This window comes from Tursiops truncatus, chromosome 19 (genome assembly GCF_011762595.2).
Source record: "Tursiops truncatus isolate mTurTru1 chromosome 19, mTurTru1.mat.Y, whole genome shotgun sequence".
Classification (NCBI taxonomy): domain Eukaryota; kingdom Metazoa; phylum Chordata; class Mammalia; order Artiodactyla; family Delphinidae; genus Tursiops; species Tursiops truncatus.
The window spans coordinates 21,044,296-21,059,795 of NC_047052.1; the positions used below are offsets into that span (position 1 = coordinate 21,044,296).

Consider the following 15,500-nt stretch of genomic DNA (forward strand, 5'->3'; position numbering starts at 1 on the left):
CCATGTAGACAGTGTGACTTTTCTGTTCTGCTTGTCAGAGTCAACACGGCATCTCAAAGGCTGGTGTAGGGTTCCCTCCTTTTAAAGATCAAAGCACTTGAACACTGCTTGTTTATCTGTGCATTTCCTCCGTGCATTACATGGCAAGGAATAGTTTGTTCTCAACGTGAGAGGGACTTTGAATACTGTGACAGGCAGGAAGTAACCCAAGAAGACAGTGTGATATGGTTTTGCCGTCAAGTGCTCTGGGCCCAGGAGGATTGTTTTCAGGTATTCATTCATTCACTCATCAAATAATTCCTGAAAGACACCGTGACATTCTTTCATGCTTTGTGCCAAGACCTATGCATGCTCTTTGCAGGCTGGGTACTCAGTGTCTGTGGGGTGATAAACATATCTGGGCTGAAGAAAGTAGGTGAACCTGAGAGGGGTCGGGTGGAATCACCAGGGGATGACTTCCTGGCCATTCAGTAATTGATTTATTCGTATATCAAACACACTTACTGACTGCTTACACTGTGCTATACCCACACATTCACCTGTGACTAAGATTACTGCAGTTCCTGTTCTCATGGAACTCATATGCCAGTGGAGAGGGCTCCCCTGACCCCCTTCTAAGTCTACCTGTTTTCTTCAGTTGGGCCCATCAGGAAGGTTCAGCTGCTCCCAGAATGTTTCAGGAAAAAATCAGGCCATTGCCCAGCAGCCCTCCCAGCCCCATGTGATTTCCAAGCCAGAAACTCACCATTTCCTCCAGAGGCTACTAACCCAAATTACCCTGTGCCCTGTGGGGCATGCAGAGCTCAAGGCAGTTGGAGAGAGCAGAGAAGGAAGGGTAACAAGACATTAAAATCAGCCACCAATTAACTGTGTCTGCTGAGAATCTAGAAGACTGCAGCCTGACACCTGGCAAATGCCTCCATTTGGAGGCTTTAGAAAAATTGTGGAGGGGCCAGTGAGTTCATCTTTTCAAGAGGCTCTGAATTTTAGAACCTAAGCACCATTTGAAATGATGTTAGGTTTCCACAGCAACAGTTCTTATACTTTTTTTTTTTTAAAGAAAACATGTTTAAGAGTTTGGCCACATACCTGCAAGAGCTAGAAGGAACCTCTCTAAATGAATATCTAGCAAGTTCCCTTAAGTATCACATTTCTGTCCATAACAGATGCTATTTTGGATCTCTCAACATTCCCAATCTCTTTTCAGAATTTCCACTTGAAAAATGGACCCAGGAGCATTGTTACTCAATGCCCCTAAACCATTCGCATCATGCTTTGGGCAAAGAAAAAGCCTTTGTCGCTTGTGTAGTTGCATTCTTGTCCAGGGTTTGCGCTGGACCGCACAGTGGCAGGGAGCAGCCTGTGCTCACACGGGAGGGGCCAGGGTCGCTGGTGACCAGGATCATGGGAGCACATCCGGCTCCCTGATCCCCTCCCGAGTCCTCCTCCACCGAGCTGCAGCAGGATAGATTTTTCTACAGTCTAAATTGTATCAAGTTCCTTCAGTCTAAAACTCCAAGCTTCAGAAGTTTGTGGTCTTTCACAGGATAAATTGCAGGTTCCTCCGCCTGGCTCCTAAGACTGACATGATCCAGTCCCCAGCCCCTCTCATCTCTTGAAGCCCCTATTCCACCCTCCCAGTTAACGTTCCATCCATACCGTATTGCTGAGGGTACCTGTGCTTCATGATGCTTAACACTCCATCCTCTTGCATCCGTTTTCCTTCTCGGTCTCCATTTGTCTGAAGATGCTGTGAAGGATCCTCTCTTCCAGGTGGGGTTCCTGACTCCTGAGTGCCCTGGTACCTTGGGGGTCTTGATATGTCTTCATGGGCCCTGGGCATCTTTGCCTTTATGAGCTCCTTTTTCTATTAAAAGAATTAAATGTTATATTTTATGGCTGCTTTGGTATGAAGATGAATATAATCTTTACCCTCAAAGGTCAATTTTCCTTCTGACCTTAAAAGAAACTGAAACATTCCTGTGAGCCCGTAAAGGTATTGTGGACCCCAGGCACGATACTTCCACCTAATGGAGAAGGCTCAGGGGCTTGGCACCTTCTGTTCCCTCACATGCATGGCTCTCCATTATGCAAGGCCTTTCCTGATGTCACAACCTGTAAAGGCACACCCACCCCTCGGATATTCAGTATTTCATTATTCTGTCTTATCCTTCACAGGAGTCATCATAATGTGTGAATATCATGTCTATTCCCTTTCATGGTTTACCTTTTTATTAGTTGTTTCCCCCATGAGAGTCTAAACCCCTCGAGGTTCAGAGACATGGTCTGCCTTGCCCACCCCTATATTTTCAACGTCCAGAGCAATGTGGTCCACACTAGTAGTAGCTCGGTAAATATTTCTTAAATGAATGACTAAACCAACACCTAATTCTTTTTTTTTTTTTTTAATTTTATTTATTTATTTTTTTATGGTACGTGGGCCTCTCACTGCTGTGGCCTCTCCCGCTGCGGAGCAGCCATGGCTCACGGGCCCAGCCGCTCCGCGGCACGTGGGATCCTCCCAGACCGGGGCACGAACCCATGTCCCCTGCATCGGCAGGCGGACTCTCAACCACTGCGCCACCAGGGAAGCCCCCAACACCTAATTCTTGAATGTGTCTCTTATGGGTCGACAGGAATATGATGGTAGGTTGCCTGTCTTAGAAAACTGTGGGGGGCCGAGGGCTGGAGCGTGAGCTCCTCCGTGCTGCTGGGTTGCTCAGAATTTTCAGACGCCTGTCTCTCTATTCCTCATTTTCTCCCTCCCTCTCGCTCTCTCTTGCTCTCGCTCTTGCTCTGAGTTCCTCCTGGGCCACCATTCAGATCGGAGTGGCATCGGTTCCCAGAGCACTCCACTCTGGGGATGCCAACAGCTGCATCATGGCTTTCTCTCATGTGCATCTGCACATTAACACAGGCCTTTCGGGCCTGCTCTGGCTTGCCTGACCCCAATCCCACCAGGAAAGAATGTGCATCTGTAATACTCTGGAAAATTGGGGCTGACATGTAGCTTGGTATCCAAAGTGGTTTCAGTCAAGCAAACAGAGAGAATAATAGCCGTGCACTTAAATGCTTGAGCAAATATCAATTGGAGGAACGTTCCAATAACCCGTGTTTATAAAGCCCGTGAGTAGGAATTTTTGAAATAGCACTTACCCCGCTTTATTCTTGACAAATGATGTTTGTAGCCATTGAGATATTTTATTCCAATTATGTGCCAGTGTTGTGGGGAGAAGGCTTCTGACGATAGCAGGAATAAGCCATTTTTACTGTGCCTCTATCACTATTCCCGTTGCTACACTCAACTGGACAGTTCATTAAGATGAAAAATTAACAGCACACGCTCTGGGGAGAATAATCATGGAACATGACAGCTTGTGGAGGCACTGGCATTCAGAGAAGCAGACAGATGACAGACATGCTGGTCTTTGGAAGAAGTGGTGATTGGCCAGTAGGTCAGGAGCCAGGCATTTACTGAGCGCCGACTTGTGTGTTCAGCCCTGAGCTGAGGTGCTGGGGGAAAGAAAATGCAGGCAGTATGGCCTTTGCACTCCAAGAGCATACCATCTATTTGGGAAGGCTGGGGAGATTTCAGCTGTCAATCTGGAAGCCCCAGAGGGGTGTACATGAAATGCCTGACACTTTGGTGCCGACTGTAAGTTCAGGAGTAATTCAGTGTGGACTTTGGAGAAGATTTCTTAGACCTTGAAGAAGAACAGGATGTTGATTAGTAAACTGTACTCTAAATATAGTAGCTGCTAATGGCTATGATTTTGATTTTGGGAATTGGTGAAATGTTCTAGAATTAGATAGCAGTGGATTGATATACAACTTTGCAGATTTACTGAAAACATGGAATTGTACACTTTAAAAGGGTGGACTTTATGTGAATTATATCTCAAGAAAGCTGTTATTTTTTTAAAATGCTAAATTACAGTAAATCTTATTCAGAGTAAATCTTGTGCAGGGAGTTGAGCTTAGTTCCAATAGAAAAAAGGGATGGGACAGACTGACATTGATAGGAAGGAAGCTCATACCCATTTTACCGATGAGGAAGTGAAGGGTCAGACCAGCTCCTGCTTTGCCCAGGAAGCCACAGTGAATAGTGGCGCTGCGACTTCACCTCTAGCCCTCCTTGGCTCCAGCACTTAGATGCTTCCCATACCACGCTCCTGGTGCCCAGAAAAAACAGACCCTGGAATACAACAATAACACGAATGACAACGATGACAGTGAGTTCCCTCTGTAGAGCACCCTCTCCTCTCTTTTCTCTCATTTGTTCTTACAGCACCCCTGTGACGAGTGATCAGTATGAGTGTGCCTGCATCTGTGGAGGTGGGGTGTGTCTTAGGAGAAAAGGAGGACCGGGAGAAAGGAGATCACATCTGCTTTGCAGGCAGCATAAAGAACGCTGAATTCTCTTCTTCAGGCATTCAGGGTGTTTCCACCTCCACTTAGCGCTCTGTCTCTCCCTGGACCATTATATGCATCCTATTTCTCCAGGGCAAGCAGAATTTCTAAGTGAAACCAAAGAGATGTGGAATCCACGGATATTTAGAAACAAGGCTTGGAATTGGGTGTCCTGCCCGTTAAATATAGAAGTCAATGCTGTTTCTCTTCTCCTCTGTAGAAGGAGCAGATACACATTTCTGTTGTAAAGCACACGTCTAGATTGAAGTCACTTAAATCATTATCTCCCCTGCAGTTCATAAGAGAGCTTTTGATGTCATTCTCAGCTTACTAGTGTAAATAATGGGTCAAATTCTCATCCTGTTGGACAGGATGGAAATCTGACTCAGGATTTGTAAATACTGCTGCATTTCATTTATTTTCACGGGGACATTTTCTTCCCCAGCAGACAGTGAAATAACAGCATCCTGGGAAACAGCCTGTGGAGGAATCACGACGCATTAACCTAAGCAGTGAGATCTAAACAGAAGCTCTGCGATCTCCCGCCAGAGTCCAAATCCCGGCAGTCCCCACTGTTTGGCTGCGTTCAGGAAGCGTAAATAAAACTAGATCTTCGGGGCTTTCCTGGTGGCGCGGTGGTTGGGGGTCCGCCTGCCGATGCGGGGAGCGCGGGTTTGTGCCCGGTCCGGGAAGATCCCGCATGCCGCGGAGCGGCTGGGCCCGTGAGCCATGGCCGCTGAGCCTGCGCGTCCGGAGCCTGTGCTCCGCAACGGGAGAGGCCACAACAGTGAGAGGCCCGCGTATCACAAAAAAAAAAAAAAAAAAAAAAGATCTTTGTAGAGTAAAAAGGAGCTGAGATTTAGGAGACGGGAGTCTTTCTCAAGCAGCAGACATCCTCTTTCCCAATTTCATTACAGTTTTCTTAGCTTTTAAAGAAGTTAAAAGAATAAAAAAATAATAATAAAAGATTAATACTTCCTGAAATATATCCCTGCCTATTTCAGAGTGTTTGCTTTTTTCCCCTCATTGAAGGGTCTGGACTAGTGGCCTGACTCAGCGGTGGGAATGGCCAGGTTCTAATCTTGTTTCTTGCTGGAAAGTGACTGCTCTGTGCTCCTCTTTGATAATTTGTCAAATGTGTTCAACAATGGGGTGATTATTGTAATCGCCCAATAATTAGTGTCTTCTCTATAGGGATTTTGTGACAGTTGACGGAGCTATTACCTCTAATGCACTTAGAACAATGCCTGTCACATAGAGACGGCTTCCTGAACAGGGCTTAGGGTGGTAGTGATGGCAATGCCTGAGTCTATACAATTCCAAATATCCAGGTGTTTCCAAATTCAGGTTCCTAGACAGAAGTTCGCAGTGAATGACGGAACACAGGTCATAGCCAGGTTTGTAGAGCACAGGCACGCAGGTTGGCCCTGGAGGGCCGGCCTCCCCTCGAGCTGGCCTGAGCGTTAGCCTGTGAAGGTGGCAACAGGCATGGCCTCCACTGGGCTCTGTTGGCACCATGTGCTGGCTTCCATGAACAGGGTGCTCCTCTTTGCAGAAGGATGGTGCCAACTAAAGTGCCCCACAAAATACAGAAGAAGCGCAGCGCATGGGCCGGGAGTGGCGTCACACACAATGACCTGGGTTGGAATTTTGGGTCTTCCTCTAACTGTGACTTTGAACAGAACAGTAACTCTCTCTTGTGCTTGTGTTTGTCTGTTTTTGTTTTTAATGGAGCAGGAAGCAGTGACCGTCTTGACTGTCTCCCAGGGTTGAAGAAGGACTTGCATGTTTTAAATTGTGAAACTGTACTTTCCTTCTCCTTCCCCAGCGCGATGTAGCTCAGCACAGAGGAGAAGGAGCTATGGCGTCCCCCTCTGTGCCTCATCTCAGCTTCCTTGTGAGCCGCTACGTGTGACTTCTGCTGAGTGCTTTAACCTCGTGAAGCTTCTGCTTTCTCATCTGTTAAATGGGCGTATTAGTTTCCTGTTGCTGCTGTAACGAACTGCCACAAACCTAGTGGCTTTAAAACAACACAACTTTATTATCTTACAGTTGTGGAGATCAGCAGCCTAAAATGGGCCCCATGGGCTAAAATCAAGTTATCCATAGGGCTCTGTTCCTTCTGGAGGTCCTAGGGGAGAATCTTATTACTTGTCTTCTTCACATTCTAGGTGTCTCCTGGGTTCCTCAGCTCATGGCCTCTTCTTCTGCCTTCAAAGTTCATCACCTCATCCTCTGCTTCTCTCATCCATTCTCTCTCTCTCTCTGTCCCTCCTGCCTCCCTTGTATAAGGACCCTGTGATTACACTGACTCCACCTGAATAATCCAGAATGATCTGCCCATTTCAAGACCCTTAATTAAACCACATTCACAAAGTCCTCTTTGCCTTACAGTTTACTACATTTTATAGGTTCTGGTAATTAACACATGGACATCTTTGTGCTGGGGCATTGTTTGTACTCATATGACTGCTGCAAGGATCAAATGAGACAATGCATGTAAAGTACTTAGCACGGTTCCCAGCACATAGTAATAACTCGATAAATGTTTATTCTCCTCCTTAGAATCACTGATAATGACATTTGCTTGCATACCTCCAGGAGACAGCTCGGGATTGCCACAGTTGTAATTGCCCAGCTCTGCACGCTGGCAGGAACAGTGGCCTTGTTTGGCCGTGGCTGGAGGCTTCCACTCATCTTAGCCTTGTAAGGAAGCCAGTCTGCAGAGACACTTCTGTCTGAATAATGCTCCCTCCAACAGAGTTAGCCTGACCAAGTTTTGCCTCTTTTCTAAGCTTCAGCTTTCTTATTTGTAAACTGAGGTTAGGGGGAGGAGCTTGACTCTGGGGCCCCGGGGTTCAGTGGTTCTTCTGTTGAAAATCTATGAACTATAAGAAATGATCACAGGTGAACCAAAAAAAGTGCAGGTTGGTATTAAGGTATGCTTACTGGCTTCTCAGGGAAAACAGCCCATTGCAAAACAACAACGATAGAAACGGCTATCATCTTCTCTTGCTTTCCATGAGCCTTCATCAGGGTTTCTACCTGCGGGTGCTTCTGGCTCGGGCTGGGCTATGTGATGATGTAGACAGGAGGCTGGCATTGGGTGCTTTCTGTAATGTGTGGATCCCAGATAAGTGGAGATGTGAGCTCAGGTTTCCAAGATTAAGGTGGGGGCTGAATTCTTCTAGTTAGAAGATACATCGTTCATGGATCCAGGACTGGAGAGGAAAAAACAGAAAGAGGAAGAAGCCTACTACGTGTCAGACACGTAGGGATGCTGTCTTTGTATCATTTAATTCCCACCACTGTGCCTGGGCTGGGGAGCATTTTATCTCCATTTTTCAAATGAGAAAACAGAGTGTGAGAAAGATTGACTAATTTGCCTGATGCCTCACAGCTGGTAAGTGACTCGAGAAGAAGGAAGCTGAATTAATACTTCAAATCCAAAACGGAGCTTCTTAGCTATAGCAGTGAGCCTTCCTCAGTCTGGGCGATCTGGCTTTCTCTGGTACATGGCAGGCCACTGTGAAGTGACTTGGTCAGCCCCCTGAATGTCTCCACTCTCCCTCTCTAGTGGACAGAAAGCCAAGGCCACGGTATATTTCATTTCCTCTTTTACCCAAATTCTTGCAAAAAAAATCTCCAGCTGCCCTGTCGTCTCCTTTACAGTCCTCTGTCTTCCCATCTCAAATCCCTCTTTTTCCAAGTCATTTGAGGCAAAGTCGAGTGATGGATGTTTGCAAACAAGTTGAAACCCTAGCACCCCAGTGATCCCTCTCGCCTTCAGATTTCACCTTCCATTGGAAGCTGGACACTCGTTGCCTGTGGCACCGTCTTCACTGATGATCTCTTTGGGACTCTTCCGGGGGATCTGTGTTTTGAATCATTTTACAAGTGGCAAGAGCACTGTCTTGGGAGAATATTGGAAGTTCGTCAGAGCCACCCAGAGACAAGATGGCTGCAGGCCGTGAGGAGGTCCTGCCACTTAACATGGGTTGTGGTGAGCAGTGACTTGTGACTCTGATGAGATGGGTCTGCATGTCTTCTGTGACTTAGAAGCTGCCTCCAACAGGACATTTGGATGCATGGATTCAGGTGTTGGCACAAAATTAATCTCTTTAATTGCAAACCACAGTCCGTACAGAGGAGGAACACAGCAGGCACCTTCCGAGCAGGTGCAGTATCAGATCCAGCACCTCTAAGAGTCCTGAGCAGATGAAGCCAAGCCTTGAATCTGACCTGGTGCAAGGGGCAATGAAAGCCAGGAGGCTCTGGGGGTGGAAGAAAGAAAACAGATACTATAGAGTATTTGTTTTCTATGAGAAAGGCTGTACCAATTGGGCAGTCCTTAAAGTCAAATTGCTAAAAGTAGAACCTCTAAGATCAGATGGTCAGGGGTGGTATTAGTTGTGCGACCTTTGGTGAGTTATTTAACCTCTCAGAGTTTCAATTTTTCACCCATAAAATGGGGATAACAGTAGTAAAAAAACCCATAGGGCTGTGCGCAGATTAATGAAATAAAGCACATAGAGTGCTAGGTGCAGTATTCAGCATGGAATAAGCACCCCGTGATTGTGAGCCCCCCCTACCACTGGCCGCTGTTAATCAGCTGTGTCCTCCTGGATGAGAGGAAGGCCAAATGGGAGCTGATTTTGGAAACCCTGTTCCCCCTCAAGGAAAGTTTTTCCTTTCTTGGGGCAGGATTTTCAGCCTAAGCCCTACTCTCAGATAGCAGCCTTCACCTTCACTGGTAGCTCTGAACATTAGTCTGACTTGTTCTTTCACTCTCCATCAATAAAACAAGGATAATAATAACCCTCGCTTTTGTTGGCTGATGTGTAACATGAGCTAATGTGTGTGCAAGTCCTTTGTAAATTACAAAGTGCTATAAAGTATGAATTATTGTTGTGATTGTTCCATTCTAGGCATCTCATAAACAATGCGGAAAATTAAGGATGAGTGCCATTGGTATTCAAGAAGCATTTATGCCTTTTTAAGTGTGTGACTATAAACTATCAGCAGAGGGACCTGATACTGCAGTCTTCAGTCTGGCTTAAATACTGCCCGCTGAGGGCAACGTTCTAGCAGGGACAGTGCCGGCAGGCAGTGGAGCATAATGCTTAGCTGGGGCAGCTCTGTGATTCCACCAGGTTGGAATACCAGCCACTGATGTGCTTTGTGACTTTGCCCGGAATTACCAAAGGACTTCTGAACCTCACTTTCCTAATTTGTAAAGTAAAGATAGTAATTCTTACCTCACTGAGTTGCTGTGAGGGGTAAGTAAGATAATAATCATCGAGCTCTGGACACATTACACAGTATGGTGATCTGGAGGACCTAGACACCTCCCTCATTGCAGCCCCCTTGCCTTCTGACTGACAGGTGTGTTCTCTTTCACCTGAGGATTCCCACTGAAACGCTAGTCAGAATTAGAGCCCTCGCTATCACCTGGGCTCCCAGCAGCCTCACCGAGGCCACTGCCATGCTCACTCAGCAGCCCAGCCCCTGGCTTGCCCTGCTGTTGTTCAGGCCTCCAAGGTCAGTTCCAGCATGGCCAGGCCTTTGCAGATTCCAGTGCCTCCTATTGATAAATCTGTGTGTGCGCTCAGTGGGGTGGGGCATGATATAGAGCAGGAGACCACCTGTTAAAGCCAGTGTGAACAGCCTGATTTCTTGGCCACAACCCTCCAATGGTGAGGGGCCCACCTGGACTCCAAGCACCGTACGTTACCAGCCAGATCCATGTGGACAGTCCAGACACAGCCATGTGCACACTGATTCGATGACAAACCAGAGAAATGTAAAATTGACCTCAACACTATAAAGTTCTAGGGGCCGAGGCTTTAATGCTGACAATGATAAGAAATAGTATTTATTGAGCACTTACTACATGCCACATACAGTGTCCAGCACCTCACAAGAATTATCTCATTTAATGCTCACAGCCACCCAAGGAGAAATGTGCTATACTATTCCCCCGCTTTTCAACTGAAGGCGTGTGATGAGGAAGAGCAGAGGTAGGCTTTAAACCCCATGCTCTTGGCCACAGCAGTGCCCATGGCTTATGGGGTGGGGGGGTGTAGGCTCATGGCCTGGGGGCGGGTGACTGAGAAGAACTGACAATCACAATGGGCTATTTTCCCGTCTTGCTCAGCCTGCACTCTGCCCTTCTCCTTCTGTGTCAGTGTCCTGGGGCTGCCGTAGTAACCAGGTACCACAAACTGGGTGGCTTGAACAACAGAAATTTGTCTCACAGTTTGGGAGGCCAGAAGTCCAAAATTGAGGTGTTGGCAGAGTGGGCTTCTTCTTGAGGGCTGTGAGGGAGAATCTGTGCCCTGCCATCCTCCTAGCTTCTGGGGGCCTCAGGCAGTTTTTGACTTGTAGATGGTGTTCCCCAGTGACCAAATGTCCCCTTTCAATAAGGACAACAGTCATATTGGATGAGAGTCTACCCTAATGACTTCATCATCATCTTAACTTGATCATCTGCAAAGACCCTATTTGCACATAAGGTCACCTTCAGAGGTACTGGGAGTTAGGAGTTCAGCATCTTTTAGGGAAACACAATTCAGGCTATAATACCATCCAAGCTCATTTCTAGGATTACCACTTTAGACACAAATGTGTCCACTATAAGTCTTTTCCCACAGACTCAATCAACAAGTATTCATTGAATGCTTCCCACGTGCTCAATATATCAAGCTACCCACTGGAAGTAAGATGATGAACAAAACGCATATGAGCCCCATCGTCATGGAGCATTGATGATGCACTCTTGGAGAATTTCAATCACTAGACCCTCACAGTACTACAGCTAAGCCTTTTATCAGTAATTCCAAATGCCTCATCTAAAGGGATAAGTGAATGTAGCCTCATCGTTCTGAGTAAATCTAAAGAGAGAGTAACCGGACATAAATATTAACATTTGCTCAACTTCATTTGCATGTACACATCCCAGTTCATCCATTGCTTTGCAAAGTGGCATGTGATTTCTTAAAATCTCTGTGTGTTTTTTTCCCCTAGTTTACTGGTAGGGTGTCATCACAGGCCTCCCAGACCAAACACTGTAAATAGAATGATTTTAACCAGTGTACCACTTATTAGATGGGAGAGCAATTAGCCTGTGCTCTGTTTAATTAAGCCTCACTTAATGGGCAAACGTTTTCTTTAACGGGCTTGCTGTCACCTCCTCAGTTATTTAAGGCAGTTCATTTCACAACAGGGGGAAAAAAGAAAGAGATAGGAAAAAAAATTCTCATTTGCTCCAAGTCGATTGGTCTGAGGAAAAGCTTGGCTGTCTAGAAGATGCCTAATTGCCTCTGTGATCCTGTGCTTAGTCTCTATTTAGTCTTAGGCTTCTTATTGAAACGCTAATCAGGGTTAGGTCTCACCTCTTGAATGATTTTGTAAAAACTTGATGTTCCTCTGCTTAGCTAGGAATGTCTGCATGCAAGTATAATGCCACTCTGACTGAATGGAAAGATAACTAATCCCCTTAATTTTGCAAAGAGGGCTCTGATTTGGTACATACAGTACAGATCAGGGGAAATCAGAATAAAATTAATTTCCTTCTTTGCATAGGTACCACCTCTGTTATACCAAGAGCCACTTTTCTTTGGCTGAGTTTGTTAGGGATTTGGAGAATGCTTGGCACGTGTATTTGAGCTTATTTCCTGTAGCTGGGGTCAAATTTAGGTTATGCCATTTTATCTGGTGTCAGAACTTGGGGAACTTAAGTTCTTTGATTCTCCGTTTCATCTGTCAAGTAGGAATAATTATCCCTACATCACAAGACTGTAAGGAGTTCAAGTACCATTCACGCTCCTAGCTCAAGGTCTAATTATTGCAGGCATGCAATACAATATATTATCTGCCTCTCCCTTTGTTCTCTGTCCCTTCCCCCAACCACCTACCCTTGAAGGTGGGACAGATGTGGTTGGTTTTGGGTTTTGTTTTTTCCCCACAGCCGTAACACACTCACCTTAAATCTGAGTCGTAGGCACTCTGCTGCTTCTGAGTTCTAAGGTCTTAACACATCTCACGATGAAAAATGACTAATTGAAGCAGACACCCATTTATTTTTGACAGAGGAGAACCACAGTGATGGACATTTGGCTATTCTTGCACGGTCAGCTGACTTGCTGCTGACTTTCCGTCTTTCCATGCTGCAGTACAGGTATGAATTCAAGCATTGCCTTCACCTGCATTGGCCAAAGAGTAAACGCTATCAGTATTATAATTATTATTTATTATTTCTGCTTGTGGTCTGCCTTGTGCCTACCTTTCCTGCCTCACCCACTTCCTCTTCTTGAGCAGTTCCCGTGCTTTCACAGTCCCACATTCCCATTGTTACCCGAACACAGCATCTAATTCCACTCCTTAGATGTTTGTTCCTGCTGGTCTGACCCTGAACATCTGATTCATTCATATATTTCAAGACTTAATTCTGGCTTATCAAGTTAAGTCTTCTCTGACCAACCACGTGCTCGTGCCCTCATTTATGTGAGTCTCCTATGAGTTCTCTCAGCTCTCTCACTTCCCCATCAAAGCACCTTCCACATTGTTTCCCAATTTTCCAGGCTGCTGCCCAGCCCGCCGCCACAACCATGAGACACTCGGTGACTTGAGGACCATGACAACATCCTCTTGTTACTCCCTCTGCTTAACACCAGGTTCCCACTTCATGCTGAGGGCACGTTCGGCAAATGCATTTTTATTAATTTGTGTGTATGTGTGTGAATGAAGATCCATGAATGCTGCCTCCTGAAATGACCTTGGAAGCTGCCTGCTAATCCAGCATGGCACATGCTCCTAATATGAATGATCCTGACTCTCAGATTTGGGTAGTGGTTATTTTCTCAGAACCGGTGTCAAGTCAGAGGATGAAAGAGAACATTCATTCTTCCTAATTCCTCAATCAATTAGCACTATAGATAATTCTTTCATCCTTAGGCCTTTTACACTGTAGGTCGCCTGTCAATATCCAATGGCCTATTCTACCTTCTCCTGGGAAATCTAAAATCCTTCCGTGGTTTTCTCTGACCTCAGTTACACTGATTTTAAAAGTTCCCAAACTGTCAACATTTACCCAGATGTGATCTCTTCTGCCCAGTGATGTTGCTTCTGTGAAGAAATAGGCAAGAGAATTCTGAGTTCACAGAGAAGATATTTGAAGACAAAATGATTCTGGAAATTAGGATAAAAATAATTTGAAGCTTGAAGATTGGCTTACCTAGTCCAGTTCTTTATTTGTACAAATGTTTCCATTTTGTCAGACAAAATACAGGACTTCCAGTTAAATTTGAATTTCAGGTAAACAACAAAGTGTTTTAGTATAAATATGTCCCCCAAATTTAATAAGACATACTTGTACTAAAAATAACTGTTGTTTCTTTGAAACTCAGATTTATTTGGATGTCCTGTACTTTCATTTGCTAAGTCTAGCACCCCTGCTTTCCACTAAAGTTAATGACCTGCACACTATGATTTGATAGGCTTGACATCAGGCATGATAGGGTTGGAAACACACAGGCTTTCTGAGACCCAAACCAGTATTCATTCCTAATTCATATGATTGGGAGTGGAAATTTTTCTACTGTAACACAAAGGGCTTTTGGCAAGTTTGTGATCCTAGAAATCTGCCCCATCTTAGCAAAGCAAGAGTTGGTTCAACACGCAACCCAACTCAAGAGAAGTGAGCCATATTAAAACAGGTTTATCAAGGGTAATTGCAACATAGTTTTGTCAGTTCAGCACACCACAAGCCTGACTGCAAATGCCAGGTGTGTGCCCATTGACACCAGGTTCTCTCTAAAAAAATTGCTTTTGTTTTCTGTTGTGTAGGACATAGGCAAAAGGAACTGTATTGAGGATTACCAGAGCCATACAATAGAATATGGGCAAACAGTTTACTCTGAAACCATCCATTTATCCAGTATGCATGATGTCTAGTTGTCTCCAAAATAAACTCTGATTCTCCATGCTCACTAAGGAACTGACTTAAAATTCTTTAGCCAGTTATAAGTAAAAGAATTTTCACTATTCTGCTATAATCTGAATTTCTCCTCTTTATCATGCTTTCTTGTTCCAAGATGGCTTCACTGGGGGAAAAAAAAAAAAAATCACATCCTTCTCTTAAGGTCTTCATTACTCTTTTTTTAAATCATCTTTATTGAAGTATAATTGCTTTACAATGTTGTGTTAGTTACTGCTGTATAACAATTCATTACTCTCTGCAGGAAAAAAAAAATGTATCTTTTCTCATCTACCTGCTCAAAGTGCAATCTCAGTGCCAAGTTTGTGACTTGTAATGATTTGAAGGAGATGTTGCATCTTTTAAATATGTTCAACAAAATGTCTACTTGCTTTTTCTTATGACCCCAGGAAGATATTTTTTGGATTTTGGTTTAGATATCACTGGTGTTTCACTCTGAGTGTTCTCAAAGTGAAACCTCCATCCCCTCCTCATGTCAAGAAACCTATACTCTATTCTCACTTATGGTAAGAGTCACTTTTCAATCTGGATACAATCTGAAAAGCCATTCCCTTTTCAGAAAAGCCATTCCATCCTGTTGCCAGGATGCATCCTGGGTAACACTTAAATCTTTCCTCTCCTGTAGGAAGATCTTAATGGTTACCCAAGAAGTTAAGGCTGGGCATCTGTTGAAGAGGGTGTACAAGCTGGTGAAATACTGACATAAAATAAGAATTTAACTTATGTAGCAGCCGAGGGTTCAGTTCACTCCCTGCTGGATAAAACATGATTCAGCAGCAAGGTGCAGAGACTCTGCCATAGGGCCTGTTGGGACATCTCAGCTGCAGAGTGGGAAGGGCAGGAAGGTGAGACACAGGCGTGTGTGTGTGTGTGTGTGTGTGTGTGTGTGTGTGCGCGCGCACGCGCGTACGCACGTGTGTGTGTTTGGTTGGAGCGGTTAGCTAGAATAACTCTAATGCAGTAGAAAATATTAAGATCCCAGAATCCCAGAGCCCTTGCTCTGGGTTGGTCCAAAGGGTATACATCTGAGGGAGAAGTACAGTCATCGCCAGAGTTACACAGCAGATACAGGCAGGAGGCAGCATCATTTACT

The 15,500-nt window shown here is 45.1% G+C and overlaps 1 protein-coding gene across 6 annotated transcripts in view; it reads left to right on the forward strand.

Moving 5' to 3' along the window:
- CDH11 (cadherin 11) overlaps nucleotides 1-15,500 on the forward strand; it is a 140,101-nt gene that overhangs the window by 61,559 nt on the left and 63,042 nt on the right. Inside the window, exon 3 of one of the 6 annotated variants that reach the window (XM_033845170.2) lies at nucleotides 4,856-5,005. The exons of the other annotated variants lie outside the window; for them this stretch is intronic. The gene's annotated coding sequence lies outside the window, so the exon portion shown is untranslated. The remainder of the gene's footprint in view (nucleotides 1-4,855; nucleotides 5,006-15,500) is intronic. 6 annotated transcript variants of the gene reach the window in all.